This window comes from Salminus brasiliensis, chromosome 7 (assembly GCF_030463535.1).
Source record: "Salminus brasiliensis chromosome 7, fSalBra1.hap2, whole genome shotgun sequence".
NCBI classification, from domain to species: domain Eukaryota; kingdom Metazoa; phylum Chordata; class Actinopteri; order Characiformes; family Bryconidae; genus Salminus; species Salminus brasiliensis.
In genome coordinates this window covers 18,588,337-18,614,696 of record NC_132884.1, presented here as the reverse complement: position 1 = coordinate 18,614,696, position 26,360 = coordinate 18,588,337, and the positions used below count along the sequence as shown (strand labels likewise).

Genomic DNA, 26,360 nt, shown 5'->3' with positions numbered 1-26,360 from the left:
CTTGTTTTGGGTGTGAGAGAGAAATGCAGTGTACCCCCACATGGGCCAGTATCAATGCTGAGCTCATCTTAGGTCTGTTTCAATGCCTCGGTGAGGTTTTAGACTAATTCTAAAGCGTGCATTGACCTTAAACTACATGTCCCCACAATGCATGCAGATTATGCTTTTTTCAACAAGTGGAATTACAGCTACAATTAGCTACAAATATGATCCCAAAATGTCCAGGAAAAGAAAAATTTATGCCGATGGAAGACCGTTTCAAGAGGGATGGGAAGGCGAATACATGTTTGTGCTTCAAGGAGAAAAAACGGTATGTCTTTTGTGTTATGAGACGGTGGCAGTTGTCAAGGAGTACAATTTACGTTGGCACTTTGATCCCAAACACGGAGCTAAGTATGCCAAAGTTAGCCTTCAAAAAAGCAACATATTGTACAAGAATTAAAAGGCAAATTGCGATCGCAGCAGAATATGTTCACAAGAGCTACGGCCCAAAACGACGCAGCAGTGAAAGCTAGCTTTATTGTAGCTGAAGAAATCGCTCGCGCGTCTAAGTCTTTTTCAGAGGGTGCATTTTTGAAGCAGTGTATGCTGAAGGTCTGTGAGCAGGTGTGTCCCGACCAGATACAGACATTTAAAAATGTCAGTTTATCAAGAAACACCATCGCGGAGCGAATTAAGGAACTCGCAGGAAACCTGGCAACACAGCTGGCCGCAGAGAGGCGCAACTACCAAACCTTTTCATTAGCGCTTGATGAAAGCACAGACAGCACGGATACAGCGCAGCTATCCATTTTCATTAGAGGCGTGAAGTCGGACCTCTCTGTCACTGAGGAGCTGTTGGATATAGCTGCCATGCATGGGACCACAACGGGATGGGACATTTTCGATGCGGTGGAGAAGTCCTTAAATAAAAATGCATTGCCCTGGGAAAATTTGGTTGGATTAACCACAGACGGCGCACCTGCAATGTGTGGAGGAAAATTGGGCTTGGTTGGACTAATGAAAGAGAAAATGCAGAAGAGTAACTGTCACACGCACCTTATAACTTATCATTGCATTATCCATCAAGAGGCTTTGTGTGGGAAGGTGCTGGGGATGGATGATATAGTAACCACTGTCATGAACACAGTGAACTTCATTCGGGCGCGTGGCCTGAATCACCGTCAGTCCAGCTGTTCTTGCAGGAGATGGGCTCGGAGCACGAAGACGTGCCGTACCATACGGAGGTGTGGTGGCTGAGTAGGGGCAAAGTCCACAAATGATTTTTTGAGCTTAGGGAAGGCATTGCTCTTTTCATGCAGGGTAAAGGAAAACCCATGTCCGAACTGTCAGTTCCAAACTGGCTGTGTGACTTTGCGGTGTTGGGCGACATTACCAAACATCTTGCCCAACTGAATCAGAAGCTTCAGGGACGCAAACAAGTCATCACGCAGATGTCCGACATGATCACCGCTTTCCAGCGTAAACTTGATCTATGGATGTGCCAGGTGAAGCAGGACAATCTTGCCCACTTTCCTGTTTGTCAGAGCATCTCAGCCTCATTTCCCGGCAGTTTTTCATGTGCTCAGTTGGCTACCAAACTGAACCGGTTAACGAATGAGTTTGATCGGCGCTTTTGTGACTTTAGAGCCCAGCAGTCAGGCTTTGCCATCTTTGCCAATCCCAGCACCTTCAGATAGCTAAGATTAGCTCCCAGAGAGCTAATCGAGCTTCAAAGTGATTGTTGCCTAAGAGCAGAGTTCCAGGATGCTGCAATCCAGGACTTACTGTCTGCTTCCCCCTGATTTGATGCCACAGATTCAACTTCATGCTGCCTGTGTTTTGTCCATGTTTGGGAGCATCTATCTGTACGAACAGATGTTTTCAATGATGAATCTCAACAAAAACAAGCACAGATCACAGTTTTGTGTTTATTATTTTCAGAACATGATCAATGGATGAGGATGGTGGAGAGGAGGTCCACTTGGTGTGTTCAAGGACAGGCAGCATCTCCTAATCAACTCCACCTAAAAACTTGACCAATATAGTGAACTGAGACAACCCTGTTTAGTACATATACTACTTTATATGTGTAGCAGTGTATTTAGTGTTTACACAGGTTTGTGTTTTTGCAGACAAATGTTTACTGTAATCAAACCATCTGTCATTAAGTGTATGTATGACCTCTGCAAGGGTGTGTGCAGCCATTTGTGTTTTGTAAAATGCCACATCTGTTACACATGTTCTTAGCAGCTCACAGTTGTTGGTTGTATTGTTATTCTGCCCCTTTCAATTGTGACAAAGTTTTGAGTTAGTTAATGTCATAACTTGTGTTTGATGATATTTTTCTTTATTCACTTGGATAGTTTGATCGTTGATTGATGGAGTAATACGAGTTTCTTAACCTGACAAATTAACAGGATTTATGTTATGTTAACAGAGTAACAAGCAAACATATTTTTCATCTATTCAAATATTTATAAGTTGAATAAGTAATAAATTCAGAGTTATTTAACATTAAGGAGTACTAATATTTATTCTACATTACATTTGGTTGCATTTAATTACATTTATACTGTCTTACAGTTACATCTGGCCCTTTGAGGGCAACCATTATGGTGATGTGGCCCTCTGTGAAAATGAGTTGGACACCCCTGCTATAGAGCTTTCAGTAACACTTAGGAGCCTAAGACACTGTATCAGATGGTAAAGATGTAATTGATGTGATAAGAAATATCTATTTTTTACTCTTATTATGATGCTTGAGTTGGCTTTATGAGCTTCTTTTTTGATCTTAACTGGTGTAGCAGTTATTTTAACTGCTCACTCACTTCTGTTAATGTCTGTTAGCAGGTATTTGCTGATAGACACTGACAGAAGTGAGAACCCAGAAATGTGAAAAGGGCCCATCCACAAAGTGCAGGGTGCAGCATGTGTTTGTATGTGGTGGAGGTGTGATGAGACAGGTGAGATAACTTGTGAACTTGTGACTGATACACTGCGCTGCTGTCTGTTCAGGAGCCGAATTGCTCGGGGATAGAAGCTGTCTCGGCTGGTTCTGGTCTTCATGCTTCTGTACTTCATGCCACTGGGAAGTGGCTTGCGTGAGTGGCAGTGGCGGTTCTAGACCACTTCTAGGGGGGGGGCAGTGTAGGGCCAGTGGTTATGTTAGAGGGGTTGATTACTTTCTAGCGTATGGTGCTTTACAGGCATTAAGAAACAAATATCTGCAACACTAAACATTTTTATTTCTACAGTTTAGACTCAGTTTTTATATTCAGTCTTATCATGTTCATCTGGCTCTATCTGACCTTCTGCACAAGTCTTTCTTTTTTTGGAAGAAGTGTGAAATATCATTTTTCCTCTTTTTGAAAATAAATACAGAGCAAAAACAGTGTCGAGCCACCACTACGAGGGAATTGCTGCGTTAGCTTTGCCTTCATTTTCTTCGGGATTAATAAAGTATCAGTTTGGCTGAACCTCAAACACATCGCTTCATATATAAATGACTTGATATGCAACACATTCTGAAAAACATTGTAAGACAGGATAAGATCATCCTTTATTAGTCCCACAGTGGGGAAATTCACAGTGTCACAGCAGCAAAAAGATAGGGATAGCAAGACACACACTTAAGATTATATATACAATATAAATAATAACAGTCAAAACAATTGACACACATTGACCCTCGATTGCACATGAGAATGGGAGATATTGCGCATTGTAATGTTTATGTGAATGAGCTCTTTATCCTAATTAAAAAATGTACAGATAAATGTATCCTCCGCATTTGACCCATCTGTGGTCGTGAACACACACACACTAGGGGCAGTGAGCACACACACACCTAAAGCAGTATATATTACATTAACAGTTTCCACATTTTTCAACAGTTTTCTTTTACATTTTACTTACCTTGCTTATCTTTGTCGCCGTGTGTTCACAGAGTTGAGGAGAGACACGCCTAATTTAGGGGGGCCGTAGGGGGGTCCAAATGTGTTATGGGAGGGGCACTGGGCCCCTCTCGGCACCCCCCTAGAACCGCCACTGGTTGGTGAAGTCCTTAATAATCCTCCTCGGCTCCTCAAATAGTAACTGGTGAATAATTCTTTATCTTCAATAAATGGATGATCGTTTTAAATCTGCATGGTGGAGTGGAGAGTTAGAATTAGAAGCCAACTTTAAGGTTTGTTTTGGCTGCTAAGTGGAAACGTCTCTGCACTTATAATGTAAAATAAAGCTCTGTTTTGTTTTGCTCACAGAGAGATGGATAGGATTGGAACTTAAAAAGCTGATACTTGATCTAATAAAAATGCCTGGATCAGTTCCTGATCCTGAGTCAATGGATCTTATCGGGACATCCCTAGTTGCTGCCCTGTTCACTTGTGAGTGTATGCTCACTGCCACGGATTGGTGGCAAGGTGAAATTCCACTGTACTGCTATGGTGATAAAGTGTGGTTTCCTTTCCTTTCTCAGAACCCTTCTAGCTAGCCCTGTAGCTGTGTGTAAGGATCTGTACTATGGTAGTATAACCTTGTCTTTTATCTGTTCAGCTGAGGAAGATGTACGACATTGCACTGGTGTATCTGCATGGGCTATTGGGAATGCAGATCTTTATGCCATGGTGACTAAAGCCCTCTGCAGCCTTTACCTTCCAGTGCCTGGGACTGCATTGTGGGAATTAGGGAACCCTTTAGAGTAAGTATTCTTGTACCACTCATACAGGGGGGGCCCAAAGTGTATTTTGTCATTTTGGCCATTCCTAAAATGTGTTAGATTGTGTTATGTTAGGAAATCAAAACAAGTAAGTATTTCTGGCTCTGCTTTTGTGGAACATTTAGAACAGTGCTACTGGAATACATCTCCAGGCTTCTCCACACAACAGTCCGTATTTATCAACATTGTGTGAAAACAAACAAACAAAAGGAGAAAAGGAAAGAAAACCAGTAAGATGCTGAAACTATGGCCCGAGGTCCCCTCATAACCTCCACTGTGATGCTGGCCAGAATAGGCTTCTGTTGGTCAAAGCTGGGGAGTCGACATGAAGGAATAGATACACCAACTGGCCACTGCAGTGACGCAGACATGGTGGTAGTGTGTGTGTGTGGTGCTGGTGGTACAAGTGGATCAGACACAGCAGTTTTAAACACTGTGTCCACTCTGCTGTTTCTGATCCAATCAAATCAGCACAACAAACTCTAACAAACCACCACCATGTCAGTCAGTCAGTGTCACTCTAGTGATGAGAATATATGTATATATGAAGGTCAGTCTGAAACGGTGGAAATTCAGATCATCTCTGATATTAAACACAAAATAATCTTCTTTCAGTTAAATCCACTGTATTTTAACATCACTTTCCTACCTACTCATAATAAGACTTTCTTGTGCTCATATCATTTCATAGCTAAATGATAAAGATGGATAAATTTACAATTCAATAAACTAAACCAAATGATCAAATCACTCCACAAAATCATCAGTGTCTGATGTATTCATGGTAGGAGTTTTAGATATTTCTTACTGTAGGAATGTGGAGTAATGGGATAGCAAACTTTTGTGAAGTGTCAATTTAGTATTGGGTAGACAAGATTTTGAAAAGTCAAACTGTTATGAATTCACACCCATAAATTCTTGAACAGTACCTTATGTATTCATGGTATGAGTTTCAGACATTTCTTACTGTAGAAATGTGCAGTAATGGGTAAATGCAGTAATGCTTAAAAATACAAATAAATACAATTAACAAAAAAAAAAAAAATTAACACAAAAACAAATAAATAAAAAAACAAATAAATAAAATGAACGAATAAACTTTGCTTTATCTGAATTAGATTTTTCTGGTGGTTAAGACATAACTGCGCATGTGCAAGCACAGCTTTTGCCGGGCAGACTGCAGACATTTTACACACACATCTTGCTTCTAGGAGGTAGTGTTAGCGTATATGAGAAGACTTTGTTATTGCACAGTTACACTGTAGGATAGTTTATTTTGTTTGTCTTTATGAATCCACGTATATGCTTTATATTTCTGGTAAGTTTATGGGAGCACTAAGCATAGCTAAAAGGTCGCTAGCTAGCGCTGTCTAACTGTCTGATCTGCTCAAATGAATGCAAATTGAACTAACAAAATTGCACCAGGCGTCCACAAACCTTTGGCCACACAGCATCAGTTTGTGGTAATGGTACTGTGTCAGTCAAAAGCACCTTTGAGTCTAGATTTAGTCCTGATTTGAGAGGCACAGGAGTGTTTTATTAAATGCACTGCACAAACTTACAACACTCTTGCTAAAGTAAGCTGAATATTCCCAAAACATATTTCCACGTTTAGCAGCAGAAGGTCACAGTTCATCATTGTAATCAGAAACTAAATGTTTTAGAAGAGAACAGTTTCTTCATACAGCATATAGAGTTCATATAGCTAGCATATGCAGTTCTGATAACCATGTTGACCTGATTCAAATGTAAATGAATTTTAATGTAAAATTGTCATTTGTAATGCTTTTTGTTTTTAACATATTGTAAGAGTAATAAATGACATTCCACATGCCAAGTTTAAACATCAAGATAAAAAGGTATGTTCAAAACCAAATGTATATAAATGCTATTTTCTCCATAGGCTGAAACTCTTGTGATGGATTGTTGTTGTGCTGTTTTTAAAGATTCTGGGACATGTCCTACGTCATTGGTAAGTGTGTTGATTTAATCAACTACTTGTATTTAACAAATAGGCTTCATAGAGCTACTTTTTACTTATTTTATTGATCAGATTAGTTATAAATGCAGTTTGATTCATGCATGTAAATGTCATTTCTACAAAGATCAGAAACTTCATGTTCATATTTTTTCTTTTCTATTTTATGTTTTTCTTTCCTCGCTGCTCTCCACTTCACTGCCTGTTTAACCGATGCCCTCCCCCGGCTCTGGTAGGACGTTGAAGACCCTCTTCTAATCTGCTTCTATCTGAGGAATCGCCTGATCCCACGAATGTTCTTGCTTTAATCTCCACACTTTCTGGATCAGTTCGCAGTCCCTCTTTTTGTCCTCCAGCTTTTCTGCTCTTTCACGCTCTTTCTGCTGCGCCATCTCCTCAGCCTTCTGCTCCTTGCTGGCTTCTTTCCTTTGGGCACGCCGAACTATCCTGGCCCTGAAATGGTAGAACCACGCGCAGCATTCCTGCGCCTCCTCCATTCCTGCCAGCCTTTCCGCGGCCCTCCGCTTCTTTTCGGCGTATCTCGCCTGAACCCATTTAATGTACTCTTCTTTTTCCTCCTGAAAAACACAGCAATGTTTATTAAACACTTGTTTGTTTATATATCTAAATAATAACAGTCAATATTAAATAATAAGATAAGTAATTTATGACCCTTAAAGTCAATGAAGGGTAAATTAAGCAAATGAAACATGATCTGGAAAAATAGATTTAAAACACTAATTCAAGAGAGCCAAGAATTGTTTAGAGGAGCGTGTATACAGCACTCTACATAACATTTGTACTTCTGTCTCCACACTGCTCCTGATTTCCGAAGTCCACTTTAAAGCCTTTTCATCAGTTCGTTGTTTTTTTGTGCAGCTCTCCACTCCTCAGTCTGTTTAACCGATGCCCTCCCCCGGCTCTGGTCGGACTTTGAAGACTTTCTTCTAAACCACTTCTATCTGAGGAATCGCCTGATCCCACGAATGTTCTTGCTTTAATCTCCACACTTTCTGGATCAGTTCGCAGTCCCTCTTTTTGTCCTCCAGCTTTTCTGCTCTTTCACGCTCTTTCCGCTGCGGCGTCTCCTCAGCCTTCTGCTCCTTGCTGGCTTCTTTCCTTTGGGCATGCCGAACTATCCTGGCCCTCAAATGGTAGAACCACGCGCAGCATTCCTGCGCCTCCTCCATTTCTACCAGCCTTTCCGAGGCCCTCCGCTTCTTTTCGGCGTATCTCGCCTGTACCCATTTAATGTACTCTTCTCTTTCCTCCTGAGCCCTCTTCCGTCTCTCTTCAATCTGGCGATTCTCTCTTTCTCTTATTTTGATTGGAACAATGGCAAAGCCTTCCTTCCTAAACTCTGCAAAACAGGTTTTTTTTGTTTTATTCCACCATTTCACAGGGGTGGCGGTTTCTGGACGTTCTGCCTGGGTCTCCACAAAATCCAGGTGGCCTAAGTTCACTTAAGCTCCTCTATGGGGGCATCGTCCTTACAGAAGTTCACGTCATTCTCTGGGTCTCCATCAGCCAGCCCTTCTTCTCCTAGCCGCTCCAGGGCATTCTTCATCTTGAGAGCGACGGTCTCAATTTGTGCTGTGAGATCCGCACCCCAAACACCTGCCTCTTTGAGCTGGTGTGCAAATTGTGAGCTCCGCTCCGAACTCCTCCAGTTCCATCATTCTGCTGAGCTGCAGACGTCACAATTGCAGTATTCAAGCGCAGCGCCCCTCCTTTATCACCTCTCGTTTATATACGATGATGTCATCAAATGTAAACCCCAAACACGCGGCTCTTTATTAAAAATATTGCATTATAAAATTTGCATTTTATCTATTTAAATGTGTTTGATTTTATTTGATAATAACAAGAAATGCTTAAATGCTTCATCTGAATTTCCATTGTGTGTCAAATGAATGTACCAGTGGTAAAACTGCCATCGTAACGTCTAAGCAAGCTGAAGCAGTATAAATTAGAGCATGCTTTCAGCATCATTTAAGCCTCAATCGTACTACAAAGAACAATTCTAAATTGTCGAACCACAACTGCAGTTTATTTCCACTGTTGAATGTTTTACAGGTACCTTTAGGCAATAATCACATTCTTGATAAAACCTTAGACAATCACCTTCTGTCCGCGGTAGAACAACAGTCAAATCATTACAATATACAAGTCATTTTGTATAATATACAAGTCATGTGATGAGTTGTGTTTCAAGAGCAACAGTGTTGTGTTGGGAGATGAGCTGCTAGTATTGCTGGATTTCTATGTAGATGACATTGACCTAGGTAATCATTTAGACACATCCAGAAAAAACACCAAGTCTGTGTAGCATATTAAAATCCCAGCAATTTAACATCCGTTCGTAATTCCTTTTCTCATCTTTTTATTTATCTTCACTGTGCAAAGCAGATTATGTCAAGACATATGGATATATAAAGGTTTTAGAGCCTTTGCTGCAAAATCGTGTTAAAAAAAAAGTATTAAAAAAGTCAGGGCATTTTCATTGCACAGCTTGGTGGTTTGTTAAAGGCATAGAGCAGAATGCCATAGCACACAATTTGTGTGTTGTCTTGTCTGCGCGGCTTTCTCTGCACTGAGATGTTTCTGTTAAAGGAATGAACTACTGGTGTGTCGTATGATTGTAGTTCTCGTCTTGGCTGGTGGATTCATGCAAGTAGCGCCTGTGAGAAAATACTTGCTGCACTGACAACACATCTATCTGGGCTTGTCCTGGAGTGAGCAGTTACTTCCAACACCAAGCTGTCAAGTAAATCTAAATTCAAAAGGAGACGCTGTTGTGTTAGCATATTGGCTCCAATCAAGTGTGGTGTGAAAAGAGTGAACTTGCAGTGTTGTTTTATGTGTATTTTATGTGTGGCTGATTTATTTTTATGTAAGGTCATTATAGAAAATATTATAAAACAACAAGGGGGGAAATCACATTGTATAGAGACACTCACATGGGAGATAAAGTAGTTTTTCTAACAGTTTCTTTTGTAGAACGTTCAAGGTGCTTATGAGCTACATAAACTTTTTACATATTTTAATTAAGTAGAAACATAAAATTGCACTTATAAAGTAAGTTCTAGAAGATGAAATTAAGCTTATAAAAATTAGTGAGCGTTATTCAAAGTATATATCTGAATCAAGACCATTTTATTTTATGCAACGTTCAGAGGGTTTGAGTACATTTTGAGTCATTTGTTTGAGTTAAGGTGCAGGTTTTGGGGAAGACGAGCTCTTGTTGTAAATCTGTTGGCCCTTATGGTTATGTAGAATCTGCATGGTCTTTGATGGGATGGTCGGAGCGCGTAGTCCTGGTCGAAGCTGGTATAATCCGAATTGAGCCAGAAGTACATAAGTGCCAGCCTCCTATTACCAGTTCCAGTGGTGGGCCAGAATAGCTTATTTAATTTCCTACCACTTCCCCCATCCCACGCTCCCTGCACATTCTTCCAGCAGAAAAGGATAAACTCAGTTTACATGTAGAAATTATGCTCTTTTTTATTAAATTACACATCATTTACATTCATAGTGTATGACTAATAACTGTTTCATTCCACAGTCAAATAATAAATGAATTCATATCTTCATTACATATCTAAATACACATTTTCCTTTAAAATGTTCAATCTTGTTTTAACTTCAACTTCATTTGGGTAAAAGCTGTCAAATAACACAACGAGAAGGTGGCAACAACATCAGGGTTTTCTCACCTGCAAAAAGCCACTAATCCTTTTGGCTTCTACCCTTTGTGCCATGAGCACTCTTTCTATCAATCAAACAGGTGCCATTCAAGCTCTTGATAGCCATAAAACCTTGTAGAGGGAGGTTGTAGAGGACTACTAGCATATATAGTCACCAAAAGCATTAGGATCCAAACAGCTTGATTAGACTCTGATATAGACTTTAACTGAATGATGTGTTGGTTGTGTGTTCAGACTTAACAATCTCAGTATTTCCCCCAAATTCTTTGAACAGTTAAGAGGTTTGACAAATTAACAATTGAATAATAAACTGCCAAACATGTCCAATACATTTGTTTTTGCACTCATAACTGTCACTGACATTTGCATTTTCTGGAGATAGGGTTGGGCTGTTCTTTGACCTGCCGTTAAGAACAGTCCCTTGCTTAGCACAGTTTGTTGCTTGTATAGCGAAATAACATTTGGGGAGCTTAGACTAATGGGGTACAGATGCTCATGTCATTTTCTTTCAATCATTTTAGTGGATTGAATCCAGAGGATTGATTACTTCTGGCCATCAGTCCATGGTTTAGATGCACTGAAGAGATTGCTAAACAATTCTGCAGAGCTCTGGCTGGCTCCTCCTCAACAGGTCTGGGCCTAAAAAACAAGAGACACAAAAAGCTGTTTAAATGTAATCCGAGTGAAAGCGTTTGCCGTTATCGGGTCTAAATCACTGCCACCTCCAGCATCAAAACTTAAACCCTTCTTTCTCACCTGGAGAAGCCCGGCAGCACTGTGAGGATCACCTTCTTTGATTTCTCCAGTGCTTTTAACACCATACAGCCAGGGCTCCTAAAGGACAAGCTGGGACATTGTGGAGTGGACAATCACCTGTCGAACTGGATACTGGACTACCTCACCAACCGACCACAGTATGTGAGGGCACGGGACTGTGTCTCTGATATGGTGGTCAGCAGCACAGGAGCCCCTCAAGGAACGGTCTTGGCACCGTTCATCTTCACCCAGCTCACCGACCTGTCACCTCCAGAAGTTCTCCGATGACTCAGCGATTGTCGGCCTCATAACCAATGAGGAGGACAGTGAGTACAGAGAACTCATTCAGTCAGGACTTTGTGGACTGGTGTCTGCAGAAACACCTTCAGATAAACGCAGGAAAGACCAAAGAACTGGTGGTGGATTTCCGCAGGAGCAGACACCCCCCTCCATCAGTGAACATCCAGGGTATGAACATCGAGAGAGTGGACTCTTATAAATACCTGGGTGTTCATCTGAACAACAAACTGGACTGGTCAGTCAACACTGCTGTACTCTTCAAGAAAGGCCAGAGCAGACTCTACCTACTGAGGAGACTGAGGTCCTTTGGAGTTCAGGGAGCACTCCTGAGGACTTTCTTCGACACAGTGGTGGCATCTGCCATCTTTTATGGAGTGGTCTGCTGGGGCAGTAGCATCTCGACGGCAGATAAGAAGAGACTGAATAACCTCATAAAGAGGGCCGGCTCTGTCCTGGGGTGCTTCTTAGACCCAGTGCAGGTGGTGGGAGACAGGAGGATGACAGCCAAGCTGGCATCCATGCTGAAGAACAGCTCCCACCCCATGCATGAGACTCTGGCAGCACTGGGCAGCTCCTTTAGTGACAGGCTGCTTCACCCCAAGTGTGTGAAGGAGCGGTATCGCAGGTCCTTTCTTCCTGCTACCGTCAGACTCCACAACCAGCACCGCTCCCAGCGGACCACATACACACACACTTAACTACACACACATGTTCAGGGAATAGAGATGCCTTAATGTAAAAATACTGTGTGCAATACCCCCCTCCCACATGTGCAATTAAGAGTCATTTGCAATAATCTGTAAATAATAGTTATTGCTTTTTTTACTTCTTATTTATATTGTGTGTATATAGTGTCAATTATTTATCCACATTTTTATTTGTAACTGAGTGTCTTGCTATCCCTTTCTGCTGTGACACTGAAAATTTCCCCACTGTGGGACTAAGAAAGGATTATCTTATCTTATCTTTATCTTAAGTCAAAGATATTGTAACACTTTAAGAAAAAGAAAAGTTTATGATCAATAATCTGAATCTTGCTGCTAAAACCTGTAAAGTTTTTTTTTCAATCTAAAGCCTGTGCCCCCCTTAAAATAAACAAAATCTGGAAAGACACCGTTTTTGTTGTCTCTAATAAAAGGTCAATTGAAATCATTGCTGACTTCCTGTGGTGTAAAACAAAATTAAAGTCAAAATTACATCTGTTCTGTTCATTTTTATGTTTTAATCTTTTAGAGGGGGGTGGGGGGCATAAAACTGTAAACTGCTCATGCATCCATGTTCACTAACTACTACTAAACTTACAATGTGGCAGCATTATCCAGTTATAGTATACAGCCATGATCCACTAATGGAGGATAAAGACGACCACAATCAGTGGCACAGACTCAGCAAGTGGACGATGAGCAAGAGATTGATTCAGGATTTTTTTTTTTTTGCATGTTACTGATACAACACCACCATCCCACCCAACTCTCGTTACCCTACCGCATGAATTTTACGCACCAGCCAACAGGCCTGAAAAACAACAGCAGCAGCAGCCAGTTAAACAATCTGCAATACAATAAATGATTCTATACTATTTTAAATATATATTCTTTGCCAGGTTACATGTTTTATTCTATGATCAACACTAATACGTACATAAGAACACTGTTAAAAACCAAACAGAAATCTTGGCTGTAGTTCCAGAACTGTTTCTGGTATATCTGTCTGTATGCCACACCGCTCTGCAGACAAACTACTACACTGTGTGCAGAATTATTAGGCAAATGAGTATTTTGATCACATCATCCTTTTTATACATGTTGTCCTACTCCAAGCTCTATAGGCTTGAAAGCCAACTACCAATCAAGTAAATCAGGTGATGTGCATCTCTGTAATGAGAAGTAACTTCCTTTCCTTTGGCAAAATGGGTCAGAAGAGAGATTTGACGGACTCTGAAAAGTCAAAAATTGTGAGATGTCTTGCAGAGGGATGCAGCAGTCTTGAAATTGCCAAACTTTTAGAGCGTGATCACCGAACAATCAAGCGTTTCATGGCAAATAGCCAACGGGGTCGCAAGAAACGTGTTGGAAAAAAAAAAAGGCACAAAATAATTGCCCATGAATTGAGGAAAATCAAGCGTGAAGCTGCCAAGATGCCATTTGCCACCAGTTTTGCCTTATTTCAGAGCTGCAACGTTACTGGAGTATCAAAAAGCACAAGGTGTGCGATACTCAGGGACATGGCCAAGGTAAGGAAGGCTGAAAAACGACCACCTTTGAACAAGAAACATAAGATAAAACGTCAAGACTGGGCCAAGAAATATCTTAAGACTGATTTCTCTAAGGTTTTATGGACTGATGAAATGCGAGTGACTCTTGATGGGCCAGATGGATGGGCCCAAGGCTGGATCAGTAAAGGGCAGAGAGCTCCACTCTGACTCAGACGCCAGCAAGGTGGAGGTGGGGTACTGGTATGGGCTGGTATCATCAAAGATGAACTTGTGGGACCTATTCGAGTTGAGGATAGAGTGAAGCTCAACTCCCAGACCTACTGCCAGTTTCTGGAAGACACCTTCCTCAAGCAGTGGTACAGAAACAAGTCTGTATTGTTCAAGAAAAACCTGATTTTCATGCAGGACAACGCTCCATCACATGCATCCAAATACTCCACAGCATGGCTGGCCAGTAAGGGACTAAAAGAAGAAAAAATGATGACATGGCCCCCTTGTTCACCTGATCTGAACCCCATAGAGAACCTGTGGTCCCTCATAAAATGTGAGCTCTACAGGGAGGGAAAACAGTACACCTCTCTGAACAGTGTCTGGGAGGCTGTTGTGTCTGCTGCACGCAATGTTGATCGTAAACAGATCAAGCAACTGACAGAATCTATGGATGGAAGGCTTTTGAGTGTCATCGTAAAGAAAGGTGGCTATATTGGTCACTGATTTATTTTTGGTTTTGTTTTTGAATGTCAGAAATGTTTATTTCTAAATTTTGTTATATTGGTTTACCTGGTGAAAATAAACAAGTGAGATGGGTATATATATTTTTTATTAAGTTGCCTAATAATTCTGCACAGTAATAATTACCTGCACAAACAGATATCCTCCTAAGATCTAAGTCTAAAAAAAAAAAAAAAAAAAAACACTCCAACTTAAGCTTTGATATTTATGAGTCTTTTGGGTTGATTGAGAACATAGTTGTTGTTTAATAATAAAAAGAATCCTCTCAAATACAACTTGCCTAATAATTCTGCACACACTGTATTTCTGGCTCAGAATAACCCCTAGCCAGGTCACTCTCAATTTGGTGTGCTAGACTGGAGAACGTCAGTCTATCTTTCTGCCCTGGTTCACCAATTTGTCTAGAAACCTTGAAGTCTTTGCACCACTGTGAGTTATGGGCAGATATGAAGGATTTCTCTATAGGGGTGGCATCTCCACTGGCTCTGTGCTGCACTGTTCTACTTATCAGCTTTTGCATTTCAGTTTCTTTTAGCTGCACCAGAAGTTTCAAATGACGCAGATCCCTTGTTAGATTCTCTTGTTCCTCTGCATTAGGTTTAGGTATTTCTGAATCCTCTTTGAGTCTTGGTTCCTCTCAAGGTTTCTTCCTCTTGAGTTTTTCCTGCCACTGTTACCCTCAGCTTTCTCAAAAGAGGCTCAGACACGGATTTCTGTCGAAGTTGCTTTTGAATTTTTTTTAATATATAATCAAACTTGACTTGATGAGCGGTCAAGAAGCCGTTACCGACAAAAGGAAATATCTTAATGGTCGTATTGACTGGAAAGTAAATCAGTAAAAGGTGATCTCTGACTTACACAGTACTGCACCGGCTCATTACTGTTCACTAACAGCTAATAAACAGCTCATGTTTATTCATGTGCTTCCAGTGTTGGTTTCAGATGCTTCAATAATTGTTAATATTGTTAATCTGAAGTTTTGCTTCATAGTTTTTTGTTCATTGTTAATCTGAAGTTTTGCTTCGTAGTTTTTCCTTCATTGTTTTGGTTTGTTGGTTTTTGCTGCTTCCAGGTTTCTGTTCACTGTTTTTCAAAACCTCGTCTGTGTTCTTTCTCCTGGCCCAAGCTCCGTCTAGTGTTCTGCTTTTGTTTGAGGTGTTTTTTGTTTTCCTGAATACTGCTCAGCTTCCTCCCAGTCCCAGCTGTGTTACTGTGCCCAGTTTGAGTTGTCAGGTTTTGATTTTGTTTCTGGTTCTGTCCATTAGATTGCTGTTCCCCCGGTAGTGCTTTGCTTTGTTGTGTCTGTTTACTTTTGCCCAGGTTACATTAAAGTCTTTCATCGTCCATCCCTGCGAGTGTTTCCTTGTGTTCACTGCAACGTCTGACCAGGTATGACAGTAACTAATAAATTATTTATTATTATTATTATTGAAAACAACTGTATCATAAAAACATCATATCTGTAATACATAAAAGAAATTATTGTTGTGGTTGTCATTATTTATGAACAATAATAACAATGGTAATATTTACATATTTAATGTGATGAGAATTAGCCTCGTTAATAAGTGAGGAAATGATCGTTGGCTTCTTCTTCTCAGTCTATGACTGGAGCTGCTGCTGCAGATATGATATCTGACCTGTAGGTGGCGCTGCTGTGTCGCTTTTCATCCTAAATCAGTGTAATCTCTGTGAAACTGGACTGAATTGTCTACTTGTGTATCTTTACGCTGAACTGTCTCTGTTTTGTTGTGCTAATAACCACAGTATGAGGAGGCCTGGAAAAATGACCTTAACGTGGTTTCAGACTGACCTAAAGTGACCTTCACCTTTACAAGTTCCATAATGAGTGTAAACAGTCCTCATTTCCCAACGAGAATCCAGATCAAAGGAGAAGGAGTTAAAACACACTGACTTCCTAAAACATTTTAAAACTTAATTAACATGAAGGAAAACACAAGAAAAAGACAGATGTGGAGAACATGTGGAAAAAGACAAAGATATAGAATTTAGTCTGAAATATGATAAATGACAAAACAAAAAAAATATATATCTCTTCCTGAATTTCATTTTAAAATCTAGATTTTAGAAACTATGAACTCCATCACAGCATTTGAAGATTATTAATACGCAACATTATGGGCTGTTAAATTTAGACGTCTAATAGACTGCTGTGTCTAAATGATCAACTCCGGCATATATTAAATATAACAGCAGTTTTAAAATGCAGTTTATTAGTTCCTATCTCCTGATCTCCGGAACCCTCACCTCACTTGGCCTTGGAGAGGCAATCTCCCTGCACCCTCCCACGAGCCTTTGCAAGGTCTAGGCCACAGAGACCAGCTAGTGTTAGTTTCTTTAGTTCCAGTGCATTTAAACATACACTTGTGAGGATTCCACAGATTTATCAATTCTTCTGTTTACAGACTGCCATGAACTGAACTATATGCAGTTTTTCACATATTTTTTGTTTTGAGATCTGGTTCTTCTCATCCCACCTTCAACCTTGGAGTCGATTTCCAAGTATTTTAAAGCTTACTTTAGATGTTTTCCAAAATCATCAGTTAATAGATGCTCTAAATTCAGTTCGGGATGAGATTAGAGAGAGGATATAACAAACACAAAATAAGGAGTAAAGATAAATTTACCATAGCAGTGTAGGTAAATGCATGTTCTCCTTTTACTCCCATACTGAATTTATATATATTAGTCAACTGAAGTAATTCATAATTAATATACTGGCCTTTAGCCTGAATAAAATCTTCATGTTGTGAGTATTCAATTAGAAACCTCTAATCAGCATTAGTGAACAGTTCAGGTTTCATTTTCTTCTACATAGTCTGGCATACAAGAGACTAACTCTATAACCACTAGACTACTATAATAACACACAAAGAATGATTTACAGTAAAGTAACAGCAAATGTTTAATGTATTATTATAATAATATTACAAGTGGAAAATAAGGGATTAAAGACTGCACACACTGCTTTCAGAATATAGAAGAGTATATATGATGTACAAGCTCTGACAGCCCTAGTTTCTCTAAAGCACAAAAGTACAAGCAGTTGGCATCATCACTCAGCTATATGGTCCAAGTGTCAACAAGTAATGAATAATAGGTAAAGGGAGTGATATTGAAACATTGGCAAAAAAATAAATTGATAAAAGGAAAAAAGCCTTAAAAATTAATTCAAGTTTATTTATAAAACACTTTTCACAACGAGTGTAGTCACAAGGCAGCTTTACAGAGATCTGGGAATACCTAGAATAAAACCCAGGAATAAAAACAAAAAAATCAATACTGAATTAAGAGAATATGGAAATGCGCCGTCAAGCCTTGAGTGAGTGAAATGTTAAACTCCAGGCAGGTGAGGATGAATCAACACAAGGCTCCAGATCAGGACAGTGGGCAGTAGGGTAGTAGAGAGCCAGGTCTGGTGGTCCAAGGATGGAACAGCTGGAACTGGGCATCTCAATACATGGTAGAGAGCGAGAGAGAGAGAAAACAGAAAGGAGGGGGAAAACAAGGGGTTAGGAGATCCAATAGGTAGAGTGGGCGTCAGCTCACGGCAAGCTTGAAGAAAAAAAAAACAAAAACAAAAAAAAAACAAAAAAAAACAAAACAAAAAAAAAAACAGCAAAGGTTTTAAGCCAATTTAAAACACATCTTAGATAAAACAAGGCCTTGGTTAAGGAAAGTCCTGATTACACATACTCAAAGGATTGGATACAATAAAAATGTCCTTCGTGCCGAGTCAGGAATTCTCCTGTCTTTGTCCTTCAGGGCTAAAAGTTTAAAAGTGTGGCGCCTCAGAGTCATCGCAGGCAGCGAAGGTGGCGCTAGGCTCACACCTAAAGCTGTGTTGTCAATGTAGGATGGAGTCAGGATGACTGTTTGCCAGCCGTTGCTATTGACTCTTCAGATGGTCATATCATCTGATCACATGCACCTTAAAATCCTAACAATGAAAATGTCACTCAGGTCATTTGAAGTAAGAGAACTGTACAGAATACACTGATTATTGATCAAGTACATACAGTCTGAATTACATACAGTCAAGCTGAAAAGTCTGCACACCCCTTCTCCATGCTTTTTTTATGTTATAGACTTATTCTACAGTAGACTGAATTCTACACAATTGTACACAATGACAACGTAAGAGCAGGGTTTTGGACATTTGTGGTACTACCAAAAAAATAAAAAATAAAAAATAAAATAATAATAATAATAAGTGTTAAATCTCTTATGTACACAATTTAAAGAGAAAACCCCTGAAAGGCCAAGACTCAAAAAGGTAACCCATCCTCCTCAAAATAAGGGGATTTACAGTGGGACAAGGCTGACCCAGAGGGTCAGCAGCGAGCAGCTCAGCACGAGGAGAAAGAAGAAAAATAAGAAAGGGATTTAGGAGTATGAGTAGACTGGTGTACGACCTGTAAACGTAGACTAGAAAGACAATAAGAACCTGTAATCAGAGCAGTACAGAACAGTGTTCGTATGAAAACAGAATAGAACAGCATGATTACAATACTAAAAGTGTGTCCAGAACAAAAACAGGACGTTTATTCCAGAGTTGGAGGCTTAAGAAGAGAAAGCTCTTCCCCCAGAGTTGCTTCTTCTGAAGTGGGAAGCTGATAGTAGTCCAGAATCCTGCAAAAGAAATGTTTGTTACCGGTTGTAGGGTTTAAGAAGTTCTCCAAGATGCTGTGGGGACAAACAATCGAGAGACTCAAGTCAGAAGGAGTTTTTTTATGATCAACGTGGAATTTAACTGGAATCCAGTGCAGGGATGAGAGAATAAGACAGATGTGGTCACAATTTTTAACTCTAGTGAGCAGTCAAGCCGCTGCATTCTGAACTTATTTAATGACCCTGAGCTTATTTAATAATTTGCATAAACTTCCTACCAGAGCAGTATTCCATTAATTCAATCCTGAGGTTATAAATCCTTATAAATGTAATATATATCCTTTAAATATACTTTTAATTTAAAAATAAATACTGTAATTGTGTGTCAGTGACACAGCAGCAGATGGACAGCTTTGTATATACATTTTCCATTGACTTGTTGCAGAAATTCAATATCACTAGAACTTACTTGGAAGTATTCGTCTGTGTCCTTGTGGTGAAGCGTCCTTAGCATTTGCTTGAAGCCACACTACCACATCACAGCCAGAGCTACAGACTTGTGGACGGGTAAACTAGAATGAGTTGCAGATGGACAGACAGTCAGACAGCATTGCAACCAGAGTAAGTCTAAACAGAATGAATTGCAGATTCATAGCCAGAAAGGTATAGATTGACAGACAGCAGAACAGCCAGAGCAGCACACAGCCAGAGATGCAGACGCATAGTCAGAAAGACATCCATCATGGCAGCCAGCAGAACACAGGGAACTAAGGGAATGAGGGCGCTGGTGAGTGGGTCTTCTAGGAGCCGGCAGGATCCACAGTTAACCTATAAAGGGGAAAAAACACATCAATAACATTAGGATAGGTCAATTAATTACATCTAGTTTAACTCAACAGTATACATCGGCATGGCCAAACAAGACATGTAAATAATGTCGTATTGTCATTTTAGGATGTTATGACCACCCCTATAGTGTGCACTTGGTTCACTCCAGGCTAAGCAAAGGATGAGGGCCTGGCTTGGAAGGACTGTGTAGAAAGAAATATGGGGTCAGTTGGTGCAAATTACGCTGAAATCATGGTAGTGAGGCCTTATCATGTAAAGAATGTGCGACTTGGCTCTTTTATGTTCCATTTTCACTTTGGACAGACAGCAAGCTACAGTCTTGTAGACAGGAAAAACATAACCAGTTAAAGATTGTTCTGCTGCAGACTGAAGAATAAATACAGAGCAACAGATTTATAGACAGACAAGTGCAGAATTAGACAGTTTCACATAGACAGCGTTGCATATGGACTGACAGCCAGTCAGAGCTGCAGCAAGCATAAACAGAATGAATTGCAGATGAACAGGCAGCCAGAGAAAGGTGCACAAAGTTGCAGAGGAACAAACACACAGCCAAACATAGTTGCAGATGCATAGTCGGATAAATAGCCAGCCAGCCAGCCAGAACTGCACATGGAAGACAGCTAGCCAGAGTTGCACATTGAAAGAAAGTTAGCCACTGAAATGCACACGCATATGGATATGCAGACACACAGTTGCAGCCAGATTGTCAGACACTATTGCAGATGAATACAACCAGTCAAAGTTGCAGATGGATAGTCAGACAGTTTCACATGGATAGACAGCGTTGCACATGGATAGGAAGCCAGAGTTGGTGCCAGAGCCTTAGCAGAACAAATTGCAGAGTTTTAGATGGAGAGAGACAGTGATGCAGAACGGTAAGAAGCCAGTGAGCCAGCCAGAGTCACACGGACAGCCAGTGCAGCCACAGAATTACACATGGAAAGAAAGCCAGCCAGCCACAAAGTTGCACATGGACATGCAGACAGCGCCACATACAGCTGCAGACAGACACAGTTTAAAATAGACAGCCACCCAGTCAACTAGTTGCAGATGGTCAGACAGTCAGTCAGAGTTGAAGCCAGAGTCTAAACAGAACGATTCGCAGATTTACAAACAGCCAGTGTTGTAGATGGACAGACAGCCAGAGTTGCATATCGACATACACACTGCCAAACAGTCACACAGTCAGCCAGCCATTGCACATGGTTAGACCACTAACACTGCACTGAACTGCACATGCATGGATCGTCAGACACCGTTGCAGATGGATACAGCCAGCCAGAGTTGCAGACAGATCGTCAGTTTCACATTCATAAACAACCAGCCATCAGAGTTTAAACAGAACAAATTGCAGATTTATAAACAGCCAAAGAGTGTTGGACATCAACACAGCCAAATATAGTTGCAGACGCATTGTCAGAAAGACAGCCAGACACAGAGTTGAAGAAGGATTGACAGAAAGAGACTAGGCAAAACCAGTTTTAAAAACTGTGCTAAACAAGTCCTTTTCAGTATCTGAAGCAGGTATGCTTTGGAGCTGGTGCACCATTCATTAACACAAACAGCTGTGGAGGCTAGATCATCCGTCATCTTTAGGGTTAGTTGATAGGGAGATTCTGTGTCTTATTTGTAAAGAGAGCTACCTCTGATTAAAAGTTGGACAGACTGACACAGAAAGTTGCAGATGGACAAAGATATAGAAGGATGGACAGAAATGATCATAGATAAAATAAATAGATCAAAAGAATTAGCTTACCATAAATTGTGTCTATGCCGCTGCCACAACCAGACCTGCAAAGGAAACTGTAATAGTTCAAACAAGTGGGAGTGGATTTATTCAGGGCTATGGATTCATTAGACATGGTGAACTAAAGTGGCTATCACTAATGACTTCACTGATGATCTTTGCCAGACGTCAAACCTGCAGCCAGCAGTGGAGCGTGAAGAGTCAGCTGAACGGCATGCTCCCTCGTCAGTAGGTAAGCATGGGACTAGAGACAACGATCCTGGCAATGGTCTTCTTCCATATGGTGTCTGGAAGCGTGCAGTAGTGGTCCTCCAGGACATCGGCACCTTGGAGTTACCCTTTGTGACCGATATTAATTACCGTTTTAGAAGAAAATTTCCAACAATGAGAACACTGCCAGTTGAACCTTGTTGGCCGGATCAACCTTCAGGAAGAGAGGGTGTCATAGAAACAGAATGATCACCTATCTGTTACACAGTAGCATAGGAAAGTTAGCCTTACACATTACAGATGCAAAGAAATCCAGCCAGCGAGAGTTCTAGATGAAGATGCAGAGGGATAGACAATGGTTAGTCAGTTACACTTTCGGGAGAAAAGGGTTCAAGGGAACCTAAAAAAACTGTTAAAAAGAAAGTTAATACATGTTTAGAAACTGAATGATCACCTACCTGTTACACCGTTGCATATGAACAGTCAAAAATCACACAGTTGCAGATGGTCACACAGACAGAGAAGTAGATGGATAGTTAGCCAGTCAACCAAAGTTCCAGATGGAGATGCAGATGAAGACTCTTTTTGGCTGGATCCATCTTCAGGAATAGTAGTCAGGGAGTCATGAAAACCTGAGTGGCAAAAAAGAAAGTTGACACATGTATAGAAACTGAATGATCACCTACCTGTTACACAGTTGCAAACAGTTTTTCAGCCTCACACAGTTGCAGATGGACACACAGTCAAAGAAGCAGATGGATAGTTAGCCAGAATACTTAGCCAGTCGGCCAGAGTCAGGGAGTCATGAGGACCTTTGTGGCAAAAAAGAAAGTTAATACATGTATAGAAACTAAAAGATCACCTACCTGTTACACAGTTGCATATAGACACACAGAAAGAGAAGTAGATGTATAGTTAGCCAGTCAGCCAAAGTTCCAGATGGAGATGCAGATGAAGATACTCTTATTGGCTGGATTCATCTTCAGGGATAGAAGGAGTCAGGGAGCCTTGAGGACCTGTGTGGCAAAAAAGAAAGTTAATATATGTGTAGAAACTGAATGATCACCTACCTGTAGCACAGTTGCATATGAATTGTCAGCCTCACACAGTTGCAGATGGTCACACAGACAAAGAAGCAGATGGATAGTTAGTCAGACAGCCAAAGTTCCAAATGGAGATGCAGATGGAAGACCATGGTTAGTCCGATGCATCTTCAGGAATAGGAGTCAGGGAGTCATGAAAACCTGTGTGGCAAAAAAGAAAGTTAATACATGTATAGAAACTGAATGATCACCTACCTGTTACACAGTTGCAAACGGTTTTTCAGCCTCACACAGATACAGATGGACACAGACAGAGAAGCAGATGGATAGATAGCCAGACAGCCAGAATCAGGGAGTCATGAGGACCTGTGTGGCAAAAAAAAAAGTTAATACATGCATAGAAACTGAATGACCACGTACCTGTTACACATCTGCAAACAGTTTTTCAGCCTCACACAGTTGCAGATGGACACACAGTCAAAGAAGCAGATGGATAGTTAGCCAGACACTTAGCCAGTCGGCCAGAGTCAGGAAGTCATGAGGACCTGTGTGGCAAAAAAGAAAGTTAATACATGTTTAGAAACTGAATGATCACCTACCTGCTACTCAGTTGCAAACAAATAGTCAGCCTCACACAGATACAGATGGACACAGACAGAGAAGCAGATGGATAGATAGCCAGACAGCCAGAATCAGGGAGTCATGAGGACCTGTGTGGCAATAAAAGAAAGTTAATACATGTATAGAAACTGAATGATCACCTACCTGTTATACAGTTGCATATGAATTGTCAGCCTCACACAGTTGCAGATGGTCACACAGACAAAGAAGCAGATGGATAGTTAGCCAGAAAGCCAAAGTTCCAGATGGATAGACCATGGTTAGCCCAATCCATCTTCAGGGATAGGAGTCAGGGAGTCATGAGGACCTGTGTGGCAAAAAAAGAAAGTTAATACATGTATAGAAACTGAATGATCACCAACCTGCTACTCAGTTGCAAACAAATAGTCAGCCTCACACAGATACAAATGGACACAGACAGAGAAGCAGATGGATAGATAGCCAGACAGCCAGAATCAGGGAGTCATGAGGACCTGTGTGGCAAAAAAAAAGTTAATACATGCATAGAAACTGAATGACCACCTACCTGTTACACATTTGCAAACAGTTTTTTTTTAGCCTCGCACAGTTGCAGATGGACACACAGTGAAAGAAGCAGATGGATAGTTAGCCATATACTTAGCCAGTCGGCCAGATTCAGGGAGTCATGAGGACCTGTGTGGCAAAAAAGAAAGTTAATACATGTTTAGAAACTGAATGATCACCTACCGGTTACACAGCTGCATATGAATAGACAAAAATCACACAGAAAGAGAAGGACACAAACAGAGAAGCAGATGGACAGATAGCCAGAGAGCCAGAATCCGGAAGTCATGAGGACCTGTGTGGCAATAAAAGAAAATTAATACATGTATATAAAAATGTATAAATGATCACCTACCTGTTACACAGTTGCAAACAGTTTTGCAGATGCAGATGGATAGAAGCAGATGGATAGATAGCCAGTCGGCCAGAGTCAGGATGTCATGAGGACCTGTGTGGCAAAAAAGAAAGTTAATACATGTATAGAAACTGAATGATCACCTACCTGTAACACAGTTGCAAACAGTTTTTCAGCCTCGCACAGTTGCAGACGGACACACATACAAAGAAGCAGATGGATAGTTAGCCAGACAGCCAAAGTTCCAGATGGAGATACAGATGGATAGACCATGGTTAGCCCGATCTATCTTCAGGGATAGGAGTTAGGGAGTCTTGAGGACCTGTGTGGCAATAAAAGAAAGTTAATACATGTATAGAAACTGAATGATCACCTACCTGTTACACAGTTGCAAACAGTTTTGCAGATGCAGATGGATAGAAGCAGATGGATAGATAGCCAGTCGGCCAGAGTCAGGATGTCATGAGGACCTGTGTGGCAAAAAAGAAAGTTAATACATGTATAGAAACTGAATGATCACCTACCTGTTACACAGTTGCAAACAAATTGGCAGCCTCAAACAGATGCAGAAACACAGAGAAGCAGGTGGATAGTTAGCCAGACAGCCAGAGACAGGGAGTAATGAGGACCTGTGTGGCAAAAAAGAAAGTTAATACATGTTTAGAAACTGAATGATCACCTACCTGTTACACAGTTGCATATGAATTGTCAGCCTCACACAGTTGCAGATGGTCACACAGACAAAGAAGCAGATGGATAGTTAGTCAGACAGCCAAAGTTCCAGATGGAGATGCAGATGGATAGACCATGGTTAGCCCGATCCATCTTCAGGAATCGGAGTCAGAAAGTCATGAAAACCTGTGTGGCAAAAAAGAAAGTTAATACATGTATAGAAACTGAATGATCACCTACCTGTAACACAGTTGCAAACAGTTTTTCAGCCTCACACAGTTGCAGATGGACACACAGACAAAGAAGCAGGTGGATAGTTAGCCAGTGAGCCAAACTTCCAGATGGAGATGCAGATGAAGATTCCATTTTTGGCTGAATTCATCTTCAGGGATAGAAGGAGTCAGGGAGTCATGAAAACCTGTGTGGCAAAAAAGAAAATTAATACATGTATAGAAACTGAATGATCACCTACCTGTTACACATTTGCAAACAGTTTTTCAGCCTCGCACAGTTGCAGATGGACACACAGACAAAGAAGCAGATGGATAGTTAGCCAGACAGCCAGAATCAGGGAGTCATGAGGACCTGTGTGGCAAAAAAGAAAGTTAATACATGTATAGAAACTCAATGATCACCTACCTGTAACACAGTTGCGAACAGTTTTTCAGCCTCACACAGTTGCAGATGGACACACAGACAAAGAAGAAGATGGATTGTTAGCCAGTCGGCCTGAGTCAGGGAGTCATGAGGACCTTTGTGGCAAAAAATAAAGTTGATACATGTAAAGAAACTGAATGATCACCTACCTGTTACACATTTGCAAACAAATTGGCAGCCTCAAACAGATGCAGAAAGACACAGAGAAGCAGGTGGATAGTTAGCCAGACAGCCAGAGTCAGGGAGTCATGAGGACCTGTGTGGCAAAAAAGAAAGTTAATACATGTTTAGAAACTGAATGATCACCTACCTGTAACACAATTGCAAACACTTTTTCAGCCTCACACAGTTGCAGATGGCCACACAGACAAAGAAGCAGATGGATAGTTAGCCAGTGAGCCAAACTTCCAGATGGAGATGCAGATGAAGATTCCATTTTTGGCTGAATTCATCTTCAGGGATAGAAGGAGTCAGGGAGTCATGAGGACCTGTGTGGCAATAAAAGAAAGTTAATACATGTATAGAAACTGAATGATCACCTACCTGTTACACAGTTGCATATGAATTGTCAGCCTCACACAGTTGCAGATGGTCACACATACAAAGAAGCAGATGGATAGTTAGCCAGACAGCCAAACTTCCAGATGGAGATGCAGATG

General features: G+C 40.8%; 1 pseudogene; it reads left to right on the top strand.

Annotated features, from left to right (window-relative positions):
• Positions 1-283: 283 nt before the first annotated feature.
• Positions 284-1,941, top strand: LOC140559612 (general transcription factor II-I repeat domain-containing protein 2-like; annotated as a pseudogene).
• The last annotated feature ends 24,419 nt before the right edge of the window (positions 1,942-26,360 follow it).